The following is a 14,315-nucleotide window of genomic DNA, read 5'->3' as shown; positions in this document are numbered from 1 at the left end:
ACACACATATATATATATATATATATATATATATATATATATATATATATATATACGGCCGCAGAGGGGACACAATCATATTTTCAGACACAAATTATAAATATAACCTTCTAATCAAAATGGTTATACAATAATTTGAATCATCACTCGAAGAGGAGATCCTTCGGGCACTTCGCCTCTATCAGGCGGGCACCCTACGTGACAAGGGCCAAGTAGTGCCCGGCCGGATATTGACCCCCTACCGGATCCTGAGACGCTATCATAGTGGCATCCATATCCGTCCAATACGCTTTAACGCGTGCAAGGGCCATCCGCGCACCCTCTATGCATGCTGACCTCCTCATGGCATCGATCCGGGGCACGGTCCCAAGGAACTGTTGCACTAGACCAAAGTAGTTGTCCGACTTAGGCTCCTTCGGCCAAAGATGATCTATCACAGACCGCATCGCAAGCCCGGGCAGCCTGTGAAGCTCCGCCACAGCAGCCATCTTATCACTTAACGACAGCGGGCGAGTGGGAGCATGGAACTGCGACCAAAAAAGCTTCTCCACCTACTTTTCACCCTGATCTTTGAAGAACTTCATAGCATCAGCCGTACTCTTCGCCAGGTCCATGTATGCGTCCGGCGAGCTCCGGCGTCCATCAAGGGGAGCATACTTCGGATCGAAGAACTTCGTCCGCAACAAATAGGAGCCTCCAGCCGTGATTTTTCCGGCCTGTTGAAGCTCCTCCCGCGCACCCCTGAGCTCGGTCCGTATTTCCTTGGTGGCATTCAGTGCCTTTCTTAGGTCAGCCGATTTATCTTCTTGCTCCTTCTTCAAGAGCACATACCGGTTAGTGGCATGTTTTAACTTGATAGCCATTTCGGCTATCTTTTCCTCGCTTCGGCGATGAGCAGCCTGTTCGGCTCTCAATTCCTCGGCCGCCTTTAGGGCAGCCGCATTTCTCGCCCGAGCTTGTTCCTTGGCTAGAGCAAGTTCAGCCCTCAGGGCCTCCACGGCAGCAGCACCATCTGCAGTCCGAACAAATTATATTAATGCATGCCACCTTAATATTTTCCTATGCAATGGGAGACAGGGCACATACCTTGTGATGTATCCAGCCGCTCATTCATCAGAGTAATATCGGCATCAATCGACCCAATTTGCCTCGATAGTTCGGCAACTTCAATGGACGGGCCGGCGACCGGACCCACAGTTACCTGCACACATTTACAGCACTATCATTGGTTTATGATCCCCCGTTTGCCGCCTAGGGCAGGCAACCAGAGTCTCAGGGGCTACTATCTATATGGAGCACACCTAGCGCATGCCTTACAACCAAAGAAATAGTGAGTTCTCCATTACATACCTCAAAGCCTCTGAGCAGGCTTGTGAATGCTTCATTCAAACCGCTTGTAGCGGATGAAATATTCTTGAGCACTGCACCCATTAATGAGCCGTGCTCCTCCGAGAGCGCAGCTCGCTCCAGTAAGCCCGTCAGTACGTTCGGGCTCAGGGCGGCTGACGCATTGGCTTCTGGCCTTGGCGGATCCTGGCTCCTTCGTGATGAGACCTCGGTGTCGCCCGCGTCAAGAACCGGAGAGGCGGGTGGGGTCTCGCTCTCCATCATCTCCGGAGGAAGGTCGCCCGAAGACAATCCCTGTTGAGAAGAGCTGCCAGCCGGACTGCAAAAAGTTGAGGCCTAGTCATTGATCCAGGAGAAATACAGTACCTTTAAGTTAATGATTGACTTACGACTCGTTGGAGGGCTGGCACGTTGGAGGGCATGATGCGGTGAGGGTGCCTGTCGGGGCAAGGACCCCTGGGGATCCCTTTTTCCCCAATTTGGGCATCTCTGCCTCCAAATCTTTGGAGGCGGCCATTTTCTTCTCGCGTGGGGAGGCGGCCTCGACCTCTCCTCCCCGACTATCCCCGGTTCGGATGTGTAGTGTGTGGGGTTCAGATTTCTCATCCTTCCCCTTGTCTTTCCCCGAGGGCATTCTGCTGAGTTCCCGGTTGAGCATCTTGGCCACGGTAGGGGCGGGCGAGCCTACGGGAAGTGGTGCCGGACACCTGATTCTCTCTGCCTTGCTGAGCCACTCCTGGACGCGAATGATGTTCAGAATAAACAAGTATGACAAATACAAAATAGGGTGTCCGGTATCAAGGCTACTTACTTGAGTATCTAGGCGATTGCAGCTTAGACCCGCGTCCTTGATGGTATCCGGACACGCTACCTTCCGTACAAAGAATAATTTGCACATCTCTTCGAGCTTTAAGCCGAAGAAGTGCTTCACGGTCCGCGGACCCTCCTGATTGAACTCCCACATCCGAAGAGGCCGGCGCTGGCACGACAACATCTGCCGGATTAACATCACTTGCATTACGCTGACAAGGTTGATATCCCTCTCGAGAAGCTCCCAGATGCAGTTCTGAAGTATTGGTACGCCGCCTGCGGGTCCCCAATTACGTCCTACGTCTGTCCAGGATGCCAACTATGACGGGGGGCCCGAGCAGAACTCGGGGCGGCTACCCACTTTGTCCCCCTTGGGGCCGTAGCATAAAACCACCTCCGCTGCCATACGTCAGATACTTCTGGGAAAGAACCCTCCGGCCATGGGGCATCGGCATTTCTGCTTATTAGGACACCTCCACATTCCACGTGTCGCCCCTCGATCATCTTCGGCTTCACATTGAAGGTCTTGAGCCATAAGCCGAAGTGTGGCATGACATGGAGAAAAGCCTCGCACACAATAATGAACAACGAGATATGGAGGATGGCATATAGAGCCAGATCATGAAAATCCAGCCCATAATAGAACATGAGCCCCCTCATGAAAGGATGGAGGGTGAAACCACCACGGAGGAAGTGTGGGACAAAAACAACACACTCATTAGGCTCCGGCGTGGGGATAACTTGCCCCCGAGCAGGAAGCCTATGCTGGATATCTGCGGTTAGGTATCCGACCTCCCTAAGCTTCGCAATGTCCTTCTCATCGATTGAGGAGGCGACCCACCGGCCTTGAGGATCAGATCCGGACATACTGGCGGATTCCGAAGGGGTGGAGCTTAGGTTTTGGGTGTTAGAACTCGAGGTGCGAGAAGGCGCGATGAAGGTGAAGAGAGAGGCGTAGGTCTTGAACCCTTTATAAAGAGGGTGAACATCAAGAGTCCCCGGTGTGACCGTTTGAGGTTTATCTAAAAACGCACGGGATAATACCAACGGCCGTCGTGGGGTCACGCACGCTCATGTTGATGGAAAATCCCGTAATAAAAGGGACACGATCTCTGCCTTGACGGGACGTGCCAATGAAACTGCCTCGTAACACGAGTCATTGTGGGGTAGGAGATGTCGGTTCACATTGGACCAAGCCACGATACAAGGGCATGACGCACGAAGATTGCTAGCAAATTAGATCTATACCATACGGAGATCATCCTGCGGATCCAGACACGATCTACGTGTTCGATAATCATTTTCGAGTATTCGGAGGAGGAACCCGCCTTGCAATGCCGAAGACAATACTGCGCGCCGGACTCATCGTCATTGAAGCCTGGTTTAGGGGCTACTGAGGGAGTCCTGGATTAGGGGGTATCCGGACAGCCGGACTGTGTACAACGTCCGGACTATTAAAGCGTGAAGATACAAGACTCAAGACTTCGGCCCGTGTCCGGAGGGGACTTTCCTTGGTGTGGAAGGCAAGCTTGGCGATCCGGATATTATATTTCCTTCCTTGTAACCGACTCCATGTAAACCCTATCCCTCTCCGGTGTCTATATAAACCGGAGAGGTTGGGCCTTAGAAGGCCGATCACAATTACATTCACACCATCATAGGGTAGCTCCTAGGGTTTAGCCTCTACGATCTTGTGGTAGATCTACTCTTGTACTACCCATATCATCGATATTAATCAAGCAGGAAGTAGGGTTTTACCTCCATCGAGAGGGCCCGAACCTGGGTAAACATCTGTGTCCCTTACTTCTTGTTACCATCAGCCTTGACGCACAGATCGGGACCCCCTACCCGAGATCCGCCGGTTTTGACACCGACAGTCGTGCCAGCTAGTCCTCGGTCCATGGATGAACTGGTAGAAAGTGCATTCCGGACTAGGATGCAGTTGTTTTCGCTCGTCCCTGCACTGCAATCAGGAAGTAAAACATACGAATCCGCTTCTTTTGGATTGCGTTGGTCATTCTACCTTAGTTACTACCAATGTAGGGATACCTTGATGACGGGTGGTTAGACGACGGCAATGAGGGATAGCCATCTCATTTTATGCAGTTGTCCTAAAACTGAGGTGTGTGCTTTTGATTGTGCGGATAGAAACGATACGGAGACAGACATCCCGAAACGATATGGAGACAGACATCCCTGTTTGCGCAAATACGAAATACGGTTATTTAAACAGTCATAGATATTACTACTTTCCCCTGTTTCCTCTTAGAACCAAGTCCTAGATTCATGCTACAGCTTTCCCACTTTCTTCCTTGTTTGAACCAATGCTTTGAGTCGACTGTATGAACTAGCTTTACTTCTAATAATAGTAGAAGTCTAGGTGGCTTTGGAACAGCGGACGGAAGTAGAAAAGGATCCACACAAAGGGGGAAGAGCTGGGGCAGTAGAGCAAGGAGGTTTCGAAGGAATATATACCTGAGGGTCGTCGGCATGTGGCAAAGACGGCATCGGGAGGCCGCATCTTGGCCACAATACCGCAAGGAGGAAGAAGGGTTGGAGGCCCTGCCGAGCCGGCGCTCTCTCGGAGAGAACGGCACGACCGCCGATCGGGACGCGCGGGCAGTCGTTGGTCTCCTCCCTCGCCGCGGACGACAGCGTGAACGATGCACCTACACCCCTGCCCCGGTCGAGGTTGTCTCGCCGGATTTGTGACCAGCCGTGAGCTGAGAGAGAGTGTGTGGCCACCTATGTCTTGCTTAGATCTGGAGAGCATGAGAGAACGAACGAGAGAAACCCTAGTAAAGCAAGTGCTAAGGCTCCTGCTTTTATATATAATGGAGTGATTTTGTTGTACCAGCTTCAAAAAAATGCGCTCCTACGTGTACCCGCGAGTGGGTGTGAGAGAACTAGTGCGTGCGTGCACTGCTTCTCTTCGTGATAGTACAATATACTATGCCCAAAGAATGTTCGCCGCAAGAGTAATAGTATAACTGTGTGACGTGTGAGCTAAAATAAAATGTGAGTGCCGTCTTTTGTTTTTTAGAAGTTCTGAGGGTAGGGTGTGACAAGCACATATGTGCGTGACGTCTACCTGCAGATAGACGGTGGGTGCGACGTGCGAGTCTGCGAGAGGACTCGGGAGAGTCATGACTCGTGAGGGTGCGTGTGCGTGAGAGAGAGGGGGCACGTATCAATGCAATGCATGTGTCCGTAAATCATTATCCGACAAACGTTCGCCACAAGCCTTTTCCTGACGAACGCCGTAAGAACCGTTAGATCGGCATCCAACAGTGTCAGTTTTGCCATGTCATTTAACAGAACAGCCACTCCTCCTACACACAAATCTTCCACATGAGTGTTAGCAACTGTCGTATGCTCCCTCCATTCCGAAATGCAGCGCATATAGCTTTATTGAAAATTCGAACCTCGCAAACTTTTACCGAGTTGTCGTGTACCAAATTGCACATGTAGAATACCCTGTATATATCATTTCATTCATCTTCGAGAGGTAACTATAAAGATGGGTGAGGTGTCTACAAAGAAAGACCATCGTATCACCCGCAGCAATTTCAACCATCCTTTAGTGTCGAGGAATATCATAGGAACTCTATATGATATGATTTTTACAGGATTTTTTCCTTTAGAGGCAATTGGTTCACAGGAATAGATTCATATACTCCACATTTCAAAGGAAATAAACATGGTATCATTTCTATAGCTTTAGAGCCACTTGGTTCATATGAATGGATTCCTGTACTCCCTTAATTTCAAAGGAAAATAAAAATTAGCGTATATTCAATAGAAAAGTTCCTATGATATGAACCAAATTACATCTCTTTTCTAATCCCTCCTCATAGGAATTGAGATACATGTCATCTCTAGATTCAATAGAAAAGTTCCTATGATGTGAACCAAATGACATCTCTTTTCCAATCCCTACTCATAGGAATTGAGATGCTCCATGTTATCTCTTTCCCTACAACTTCCATGTATACATCTTCTATTCCTAAATAGATAGTACAACCCACTAGTAGGCTTTTTCCAAAAACATGCAACTATGGCACAAGAACTATATAGTGTGCCAATAACTTTGAAAGATGGTCGTTGTATGAAGCTAACCCGACAGTGCAGAGATAGGCAAATCCGAGCACTACTGGTTGTTGGATATCATCAACATTCCACCAGATCTGCCACATGTACAATTTAGAAGACTCCATGGTTGAACTTAAGCATAATGCACAAATCTCAAAACACAACCACTTCTCCTTTGTTCTAGAATCTTCTGTATCATAATTGATTGTTTTTTCCTAAATGAATTGCCATTATTTGTTTTTTACTTTATGATTTACAATGCACAACCCCATGAATCTTAACATTTTTATAAAACTAATTGATTTTGAATGAGATGAACTATAAGAACTAAACCAACATCTACATCATGCATATATGACTCAAAGCTTTACATGCTATAGTGTGTATTTATTCATAATTTGGTTTCGAAATCTCATGCGTTCAATACATGTGTACCTTACTAGTTTTGAGTAGAGTAGCAAATTTCACGCGGCCCCGGGTATATCAAAATGCAGGGCCCATGCATCATTGCCTTTCGATCGAACCTACGTCCACAATTTTTTGTACGTACTATATCTCCACTGGTCCCTGAACCCAAAATGATGCCTCGTTCCCGTAAAACCAAGCGGCCCACACATATTTAAGGCGTCGACTTGAACCCGTTTACTACGACGTGGCCCCGCACGCCGTAGTACTCCTACAAACCCTACCGCCGCACTCATCATCGGTTTTCTTCAAGAGGACGAGGGAGAAGCCGATTTGTAGTGGAGGCGCTTTCAAAAAAAGGATCTGTAGTGGAGACCCCTACCCTAGGGTGCCCTAGGTAGCTTCCACACGCATCATTGTTTTCTCTTTTCTTTATGCTCTTGCGCCCTAGAGTGAAATGATTCTTGCTTCGTCCGTCCAGCTTAATGCGGGAAAGGTGGGCTTTGTGATTTGACCCCTCATCGCTCATTTTCTACTACTGCGGCGCTATGATCGGGGTGCCTCCAATTCCAACCACTGCTCTGAACTGTAATTTGGTGCATCGCACGTGGAACAAGACGGTGGATGAGCCACATGTCGGCCAAAGGGGTCCTGTTAAGTGTGTCGCCATTTCGTGTGCGGACTGACCCTGCTTGAGTTGCTACGCCAACACGACAGGAGCAGCCTACCACTTGGTTTTGCTCCTTGGTGAATCCCGACTATATTGATCTAAAAAGATACGTGCTGACCTACCCTCTCCGTCTCGATTTTTTATTTTTAGGCGTCTCGGTTTATAGGGCCTGCACGTAGTTCTAGGTCATCCATTTGACTAACTAAATATGAGTTACTATGTCACAAAAAGTATATCATTGGATTCTTAAGCGGATGTAGTTGTAATTAAAAGTCGAGGGCGGGGCTTTTCCTGCGCTGTAGGCGGGGCAGTTCCGCCTAGTTGGTTCGACAGAGTCGCGAGAATACGAGGGAGTAGGCTGCTGCAAACGTAGGGTTGTGTGATTTGACAGCGAGTTACTACTGGACAGGTAGGGCCCTGTGATTTGACTTGCCATTATCATTTTAACTGCGGCGCTACGACCGGCGTGAGTCTCCCGATTCCTGACCACCTCCATACAGGTGCCTCTCCCAATGCTCCACCATGTAGTAGAGGCTGGCTCTTGCATGAGAGCCCACTTCTCCATTTTTTCCTTCCCTCTATTTCCTCAACATATGCAAAAATGCCATGTAAAGCGCACTATTGTACTTACTTGCTCCTACAGGTGCTTAAGCTTGCCACATAGGCATAAAGTCTGATGTGGCAAGTTAATCAAGAAGAGAGAGACTAGTTTGGTGACCCAAGGAAGAAACGGTGCTAAGCACGTGTACCTAGGTGAAAAGACAATTTTGAGTCTATAGCTAATTAAATGAAGCAAACTTAGCAACACCATTTCATTGCAAGAGGTCACTCCTTGGCAAATGCAATAAATACTAGTACTCCCTGTGCCCCATAATATAAGAACGTTTTTGGCACTACACTAGTGTCAAAAACGTTCTTATATTATGGGACGAAGGGAGTACAAAGAAAGAGATAGAGAGAAGTAAAAAAAATACACTTATAGCCAACCTTATAGCCAAAACCTTGTTGTAGTATGAGTGACTAAGTGATGACTATGTATGACATGCCAACATCAGATAGCCTAACGCACCGTGTTAAATCTCCAAGAGCGCGACCGCGCGACCGACGCGACGGTCGTGGTAGGCGCGACCATGATACGGGCTGCTGGCAGCCCTTGGATCTGATATCAAACGGTCGCATGCTAAGTTGCTGAAAATTTGCAGAATAACCCTCTAGGATAGGATATTCACCCATAGGTCTAGAATCACGCCATGCAACTGTTCGATCTCGGATCCAAGGGCTCTCGGAAGCCCGTATCATGGGAGAATGGAAAGCCACTACCCCGCCGTTCGCACGCTGGTAGTTCGCTCCTACTCGTCCTAGCACGTCCTTCAATACTATGGCGGTTCGCTCCTAGTCGTCCTGTCCATTCACATTACGGCAGTTCCACTAATCCTAACCCTCCTCCCAAATCCATGGCGTCCCAAATCTCCACGATCGGCGGTGAGTACAAGGTTAGAACCATCACCGGCGATGAGTTCGACATCATCTACACCCATTCTTCCGCGACGGTGAAAGGATGCCTTTCTCACTTCAGACGCATGTTCTAAAACTCAGATGATGAGTGGGTCGCTGGGCTAGATGTTGAGTACACCACAGTGCTGGGACGAGAGAAGGATCTAAAGGAAGAAGAGAGGAGGAAGCCCGCCGTGATCCAGGTTTGCGTACATAACGTTTGCTTGGTCTACCACATATGCCATGCCGACGTTGAGTGCCAGGATTTTAAGAACTTCCTCAAGGAAAAACAGTGAAATTCGTTACTGTAGACTTTAAGAACGACAAAGAAGTCCTGGGTCGGATAGGCCTTGTTGTAGGCAACCCCTTCGACCTCCAGAAGAATCGGCTGGTGCCTTCTCGTTAGCCTTCAATGCTGACCCTGGCAGGAGCCATGGTTCATCCTTCATACCGTAAACTGGAGAAACCTCATTACACGTTTCACCGTCATGCATGGCAGTGGAATGTACTAGATATAGACCACATCCACTACGCTGCAATAGATGGCTACCTTTGTTTCAATATCTACAAGGGTTGGATGAAGAGCAATAGCCAAGTGTGCGGTTCAAGCAAAGAAGTATCGGCCAAGAGGAAGAGGGACAAGGACAAAGTCGAGGACATGGACGAGGACTCCGAGTAAGGTGGCAATGTCGTTGCTCATGGTGATTCTAAAATTCTAATGCAGTGTCTACCGGATTAGTTGCATAGTTTAATTTCAGGTGTGCTTAGTTTAATTTGAGGGGTGTGTTGTGCTGAGCCCCCAGCAGAACTATGTTATGTTTCTTCTCGTTACTTTAACTCTTCAGTATGTACTACATACTACTAGTATTTCTTTAATAGAATTTAGCACCCCAATTAAGCACGTACTAGCTTTTTTAATAGTACTGTATGCATAATTTGGCGATGACCGCTCTCTATATGTACCACCTTTTTTTTAATTTCAATTTTTGCTCCATGGCGCAATCCATCAATAGTACTACTGTACAAAAGTATACATTTTTAAAAGGCTAGAGTACTGTTCATCACATATATAGCCAGTTAAATTCTCAACCTAGAACGACATGCATGCCATGTAGTAAACCGATACGGAGGAAGTATAGTAAAAATGAGGTGATTTTACCGAGCGATCGGCGGGGGAGCATGGCCTGTCATGCAGTCCCACGTGTCATGATGTACCAAGGCGATGCGCGTGTCACTCTTGAGGCAGAAGCAATACTACGTGGTTTGAGATGATGGCGAACCGAAGTGTTAAATAATAGCCATGTTTGGATACTCTAACTCAGTTAGAGGTTAGAGTTAGATTCTAACCCTAAACTAACTATGTACTAACTCTAGCGAAAGTGGTGTTTGAATGACAGGGTTAGATGAAGCACTGATACGACGAGGCATCTTCACTGGTGTTGCGATGGGAAGGGAGGAAGAGGACGAGAAGCTTCGAGGAAGTGGGAAGGGATCTGCTGCAGAGAGAGCGAGAGAAAATATGTTTTTTTAGTGCTCCGGAGAAGAACTAACCCAAATAAGCACCTCTTGGGTGGGTTAGGTTTTTTGGATGAGTTAGATACATCTAACCCAAACTAACCCTCCTGTTTGAATACTTTTCGGTTAGTTGAGTCCAAACTAACTCAAAATAACTCTAACCCATGGATCCAAACAAGGCCAATGGTTGCTTCGTCCGTCTAGGAAGGTGCGGCATTGTGATTTGACGTCTCATTTCTCATTACTACTACTGGGCCGGTACGAGTGGGGTGCGTCCCCCTGCTATTCTACACTGTTATTTGGTGCTAGACACGTCGACCCGGTTACTATATGTCCCACATGTCAGGGACAGGAAGTACAAAATTCATGAAAGGGAGCGTCGACGGAGGAGTATACTATAGAATTCATGAAAGGGAGCGACTTCGTTTTGGAAAAATCTGTTTTTACGGAGTACGTACCCACTAGGGTTTATAGGGCTCATCTAAAAAACATTCATTTTTTGGTTTGATAAGTCTCAATTCTACTATACTAGTAGTAGTACCATTACATGTTGGATTTCGAGGTGCGTTAGATCACCCGACGCAAGCAGTGTCAAGAGGAAACTAACCAATGCATGTACAAGTTCATGGAAATTTAGTGGTCATTCATGCATTCGTTCTAATTAATGCCTCGGTAAACATAACTTCTTGAGAAAAACGAGCGTACTAATTATTTGTGCAAACTACGAAATTAATTCGACCACTCACCGTCTACCTTGGTTGGAGAGATTTTGAAATTGAGCCATAAACTGGAAAGGAGGGAGTAGTAACTTTTGTCTCGATTACTATTTGTGGCCTTGTATAGATGCAAAATGTATTTTTTATAGTGGCCTTGTATAAGTAAATGGAGGGAGTACTAACCAAAGTACGTAGTAGGGACGAGGAGTAAATGGAGGGAGTAGTAAAATTTTCTCCTCGTGCTGCGAGCCACCGTGCGCGTGGGTGAGGGAGCGGGCGTAAAGGCGTACAGTAGTAGTAGTAGTCTACTACTACTCGTAAGCAAGCTTCACCTCATCCTGCGAGCCACTGCGCCTGTGGGTGGGGGAGACGGCGTACTAAGCAAGCTTCTCCTCATTCTACGAGTTGACGGGACACATCAAAAGTACTCCAGTGTATAGAGCCTTGTCTCTAAGGTAGGCCCCACATGGTTTGCCTCTTTTTTTAATTTAACATAACGCGTCAAGTCGCAATTTGTTTGTTCACCCGTGGTAGACGATCATCCCTCCACCAAGTGGACAACCAGTACACGTGCCAAATTACCACGTGGGCTGCCTTTTTCGTACAGAAATGAGCTCCACCGTGTACCCGCGCGGGTGTGGTTGGGAAAGAGACGGGAGTATGTGCGCCGTGCGTGCACCTCTTCTCTTCGTGCATGTCCCCCACCTACGTGGGTGTGTGTGAGAGAGATACAAACCTAGACATAATGCATCGTCCATCCCCATACCTTCGCCCAGTCCGACCACCAGTCACCACCACGCCCCACTCCTCCTCACCTTATCTCTCATCTTTCTCCCTCCATTTTTATATACAAGGGCCCACTATCAAAATTAAAATTTGCAGATATACAAGGCCACTAACACTAATTGATGCAATATTAATGGTGTTTGCCTCATGGTACTAGCAAAGGAGGATATTAATTATCCCTTGCATGCATGCGGGAGTTTGTAAAAAAAATGCATCTTGATGTTCCGTGCAATGCACGGGCATCTTGCTAGTCCATGAAAACAACACATGGCAAAATTCCATGGCGAATGAGGGATTTGAATCTGTTGGGAGGGGTTGTTTGGATCTTGCCCGGGGTAGCCAAAATATTGGCGACCCTTTTTTCCACCGGTTCCTTTGCCACCGATGAACGAGGAATGGCTCGGGTGCTCATGCTGTCATGCATCCTCCAGCGCGCACGTTGGAGACGAGCTCGCACGAGCTGTGTTTTTTTGTCCCACAACACCGCCCGAGCCGCACGCAGACTGACCAGCGACCCGCAAATTATGCCATCCAACCGTAGCCGCACACATTATGACAACAACTCAACCAACCGGACGAAATTCACGCAAACACGTAGACAAACTGATATTTCATATAAACAACGACTGGAATCATATAAAATACCGGATTTCATACAAACATGACAGATTTCATTACATTCAAATGAACTACGCGGTGCTAGTTCTGGATAACACAGGTATATAATATCTGGCCTAAATGGCCGCCCGCCGATTGATTTGTGTTCCTCATGTCCGGCAGCACGATCACCGAACTGTCGGGAGCCCTGGAGATATATGCTTCAGCGCAAAGGATGGCTCGCTTCCCCACTGCCCAACTGATATAATTGGCTGGTGCCGAAGATGATGATGGCCGGCACTGGTTCGAGTTCATCACCGGCCACTACTTCGCCATGGCCGGCACCGGCTCGAGTTCATCCTAACATTACCCTCTTCCGTGGAGCCCATGCGGGGTCGATGAAGGTGCTCACAACCAAAGGATCCGGCAAGACACCTGTTGTGTACGCCGACGTCGCCTCCGCGGTGGCCTTCATGGGACCCGAGCAGCGGCGGCCTCCCGTGTTCTACTTCTCCTTGATGATGGCGGCGGACGCGGAGGCGCTGGCCACCGACTCGTCGCTCTCCGCGCACCCGGATTCTGTCGCTGCTTGCATGGCGCGGCTGCCGGCATGGGAGTCTCGGCCACAGAAACGGCAGACGCGGTACAAGGTGGCAGCATGGACGGCAGCAACGACACCCGTGCGCCGCTCCTCGTCGAGCTGGCCTGGAGCGGCGAGTTGCTGAACCGCGCGCCGGCTTGGGGCGGCAACTGGCTCCGTCGGGAGAGGGGAGGGAGGTGGATTAGCGAGCTGCATAGCTTGTATCCGGCAGGCTACCCAGCCGGCTTGGATGCGGAATAAGTACTCTTCGTAAGCCATTGTAAGAGTGGACAAAATGGTGGAGGAGATAGGGGAGCGGCGGAGGTGTGCGATTCTTGTCCAGTGTTTGGCCTCGTTTAAATAGGAGATTAAATAGACGGCAGACGGGAGGATCTCGGCCGGCATTGCGTTTAACGCCGGCCCGGTCATGAACGAACGTGTGTCTAGAGTGGGTTTCTCGGCTTCCACACGGCCGGGTTTCATGGAGGCGTTTGAATGCGGCACGAAGGCGTGTTCAGCCGGGCGTGCCGCGAGTGGCACCCTCGACTCTGACCTAGGACACCATGCTGTTCTTCCACTGACGTGTGGGCTCTTTGGGTGCATGGCCTGCATGTCAGTGACCCAACGCAAGCAGCGCACAACAGAGGAACCTTTGGTGTGCCAGGGCGGTCAGAAGCGGGCATTTCATAAACCGATGATTGTTCATTGAGTGTGATGTCATCTTTTTCATGTAGATAAGCCTACTATGTTGATAGCCCGTTCGATACGTTGTGATTCATAAAGACCGCTGCAAACATCAATGTTCTGCTTCTGCTTATCATAGATAAGATTGATTAATACCCGTAACAATCAATATCCTTAACAAAGGGTGCATGCACGTATAGGTTGAGCGTGTGTATTGCGTTGTTTGTTGTGTGCATGCAGGCGTGCGAGTGTTGCGTGCATGCAAGGGTACGTTTCAGTGTTGCATGCATGGGTGCGTACGTGCGTGTGTTCGTGAGTGCATGTGTACGTGTCAGTGTTGCACGCCAGCATGTGTGCGTGTGTATGTTATGTGTATGTGTCAGTGTTGCACGCCTACATGCATGCGTGTCTTGCGTGCGAGCATGTGTACGTGCGGGGTGAGGCTACACGTCAGTCGACTGACTTTTTCATCTCTGGTCATTAGATTTTCCAGCCGTTGGATACGAAATCAAGGGCCTCTAGTTTATCATCAAACTCCACCCCCCCTGAGCCGCCAGCCCCCGCCGCCCGCGGCCGGGCCGCCCTCCATGAAACCACTCCCCAGCGCCGGTCCGCCGCC

This window comes from Triticum aestivum, chromosome 2B, assembly GCF_018294505.1.
Source record: "Triticum aestivum cultivar Chinese Spring chromosome 2B, IWGSC CS RefSeq v2.1, whole genome shotgun sequence".
Taxonomy (NCBI): Eukaryota; Viridiplantae; Streptophyta; class Magnoliopsida; order Poales; family Poaceae; genus Triticum; species Triticum aestivum.
Note: the sequence above shows the minus strand (reverse complement) of the source record.